This window comes from Nannospalax galili, unplaced genomic scaffold, assembly GCF_000622305.1.
Source record: "Nannospalax galili isolate Female #2095 unplaced genomic scaffold, S.galili_v1.0 scaffold1245, whole genome shotgun sequence".
NCBI classification, from domain to species: domain Eukaryota; kingdom Metazoa; phylum Chordata; class Mammalia; order Rodentia; family Spalacidae; genus Nannospalax; species Nannospalax galili.
Window position 1 is genome coordinate 781,617 of NW_008354009.1, and position 3,727 is coordinate 785,343.

General features: G+C 42.1%; 1 pseudogene; it reads right to left on the reverse strand.

Annotated features, from left to right (window-relative positions):
• Positions 1-1,272: 1,272 nt before the first annotated feature.
• Positions 1,273-2,278, reverse strand: LOC103748453 (annotated as a pseudogene).
• Between the last annotated feature and the right edge of the window lie 1,449 nt (positions 2,279-3,727).

Sequence of the window (3,727 nt, forward strand, 5' to 3'; positions counted from 1 at the left end):
GACTAGATGCTGCAAATGACAGAGACCTCCCCTATACCCAGCTTAAGTCCAAGTAAGGCAAATTACAACCTGGGACCTTGGAGGAGGGACTGTGGGGAATGCAGCCACTCAGAAAAGGCTGAAACTGCTGCCTAACATCAGAAAGGCTTCCCTCTGTTCTCTGATCTGCTCCACCATCAGCCCACCACCAGAGGAATGTGGAACTATGGCTCACAGTTTGGAGACATAGCTTCAAGTTCAAGGGAGAGAATCACAGGTCCACCTCAAAGAGGGGACCTGCCCGTGGGGGTGGGGAGCCACAACTCTGCCTCACAGGAGGGGATCACACCTCTCTTACCTGGGTTTTCTTAAAGACTGCACATCTATCAATCATCTTTTGAAGTCTCTGAGGGGAACGTTTTTCTCCAGGGCAGCAGTGTTTGTGTAGACTCATCTCTGCGGCAGAGCTTCCGCCGTTGAAAGCACAGTCTTCGAGTGCCAGGGTAGTATCCTGACCTGAATTCCTGATCATTCTTTTGTGAGATCTAGGATGCCTTAATACCTGGCCACCGGAACTTTCAGGGAGCATAGTCCATCCACTCTGTAGCAGGAAAGTTTCCTTGTAAGTTGGATGTCTTTCTGGAGGTTTCTGGAGCTTTCAAGTCACTCACAGAGTCATTTCTCTAGGGTGCCAAGTCTGTCTGAGGACAGTTGGGCAATATGGCATCTGTTTGTCCCAAGTCCCTGTGACTGCTTGTGTTCATAGCCAAAGCCAGTCCAAGAATGAACACAATTTTTGTTCATGGACTCCATTACCCTATGCTGCCACTGGGCGCTGACTGGCATCACCCTGGCCCACTTCAATGCATGTTCCTAACTAAATCTTAGCATCTTTGTTTCTTACCTTCCAGAAAACCCCTGGGCTCTAAATGCAAATTGGTATACCCTATGGCCCAAATGAATTCTGCACTGTCAAGATGGGAGCTATTTTACTAAGACACAGAAAATCAACTCCAACCTTTATAGACTGAAACTTTTAGCATGATTTTCTTGTTCTGATTTATCAATCATTTAATATTATTTTACTTAATTGACAAATAATTAAATAATTATAATGCTAAATAAATATTATATGAAGGAAATATTATCATTTCTATTTTACCAGTAAAGAAGTTGAAAAGTAGGTCAGTTACATGCCAAAGGTTATCCAACTAATTGGGAAATGCAGGAACTGAACTCAATAAATCGGTCCATCAGTCTTTAGAAGTACAAAAGCCCATGTACCCTCTAGTCTTATTTAAAGTAGTAGCTTGTACATAAGTGGTTCAATTGTCTACTTTTTCTGTTTGTTCCAGGAAGAAAGATAAGAAGGCCTATGTCTATCCCATGGGATCCTGGGGCCTCCGGCTTCTCACTTGTACTTTGGATTATGGACTTTAGTTCAGCAAAGACAGCTTTGTCCTCAAGAGCCTCCTCAATCCTCAAGAACTGATTATATTTGGCCAGATGCTCTAAGCAGCACAGGGCACCAGACTTAATCTGTCCTGTGCAGAGTCCCACTATAAAACTGTCAATCAACATGTCCTCAGTTTCCCTAGAGCAGTGGCTTATGGCCTCCCCAGCTGTCAGCCTGCCCCAGTTGCAGGCCTGGATGGATTCCGGCACTGAACCAGTCTGGTTGACCTTAGACTGGTTAACAGCAGCAGGCAGCTGCAGGCCTTCCTTCTCAATAGCCCCGGCAATCCTTTTGGGATTGATGATTGTGAGGACACCCTCTATAATGTGCAAGTCCACTCTTGACAGAAATGAGGTCCACATGGCCCAGTCACCTGGAAAAAGGGGTCTTTGAGGAGATCACAACAGTTCTTAATGAAGTTCTTGTGGAGCTCTCCAAGCTTCTCCCCAGTGATACCCAGTAGGATTGTCAGGTGACCTGAAGCAGAGCTCACACTTTCTGTGATAAGGGAATTCAGATGCTGCCCTGTGTACTCCAATCACTACCTAGCCGGGAAGCCAGCCTCCTGTATGATTCTCTTCAGCAGCTCCAGGACCTCACTGTTCTCTAGGAAGTTGGGTACACAGCTGGCTTTGTCCACAATATTGGTGGACTTCTCCCCATACTTGGCCTTAAAACCATTGAGGTGGTGGTAGACCTCAATGCCAATGCATGTGGCTTCCTTGAAGAAGCTAGCTTCTACCAGCAGAATCATGAACGCCTGTGTGGCTGTTCCTCAACATGGGAGCTGCCACTGATTACAGGCACTGGGAGAATGAGGTTAAGGTGCCCCATGAGACCCATGGTGTGCTGGCAGGAAAGGACCTCCCTCTCAGATGCCCTTTATCAAGAAAAATTTGGCAGTTTTATGATTGAACTGGGTGAGATAGGAAGTAAGTCTAAGTTTTGGGCCAATGCCCTCTTTTCTATTTTTCATGGAATAGTATTAAAGTCTGCCTTACTGAGTCAACTAAGGATCAACATTGAGTATAAAATATAACGATTTGTATTAACAAAGAATGAAGAGATAGTATCTGAATGTACTTCCTGTCAAGTATGATGAATGCAAGGAAGCCCTAGTGTTCATCCTTGGCTTGGGTATTACTTACTCTAAATTTCTGTAGCATTCTGCCCCAGAGTGCAATGTCCATTCTACTTAGACAAAGAAAGTCTTTTAAATATTTGCACTTCACTCACTGTTATCTATCTCAGTCATCACACGACAGATTTATGGGTTTAGAACTAATGAGAAGAGAATGTAACTTTTAGCTTTCTTATTTTGCTGCCTAGTATAACATTCTAGACAGAATAAGGATTTGAATATGAAAGATATGAATTTACTTCTTGTAAACTTTGGTAAATTACTTACGCTCTTTGATCTTAGTTTCCTCATGTATAACAGATTAAGATAAAATCACTCTGCTGATAAGTTCTAGAAACCAAATCAGTATCTACTTGACTCCAAGGTCAATGTGCAACTCAGCAGACCATGTTGCCTCCTGAGATTTCTCCCTGGACCTTGTGCTATAATTTTCAAAAGTAAAGTAATGTGGTCATCAAGATGGAACATTTGGTAAAGGTGCTTTCAACCAAGGTCACACCTGACAATCTGAGTTCCATCCATGGAATGCATGTGGTTGAAGGAGAGAATCAACTTCAGAAAGTATCCTCCGCTCTTGTGGTGTATGTACACACACACACACACATACACACACACACACACACACATACACACACACATACACACATACATGAAACAAATAAATGAAAAATAAAACAATGAAAGGATTTTGTATCTTTTACTATAAGATGATCATTTTTGAGGAGATAAATGTATTTAATCTATTATAAACATTATACAATGCATATGTCTCCAGATGTCACTTGGTACCCTACAAATATGTATGATTTTATAATTTATAAATAAAAATAATTACAATAAAAAAGTTGGCTGGGAGAGATGTCTCAGAGTACTGGCTACTCTTGAGGAGGACCTCGGTCAGTTCCCAGTACTCACATGACAGCTAACAACTTTTGATAACTCCAGTTACAGGGGATCAAGTGGCCTCCGTGATCATTGCATGTACATGGTGCACATACAGACATACATGTAGGCAAAACACTCATAAACATAAAATAAAGTTATGAAGTGGTAACTTAACTTTGCTAAGTAAGTATGGCTCTTTTTATGACTCAAAGCAAGAATTCTATTTCTTGATGTAATGGGTAACATTTTGGACATTTACATTTTCC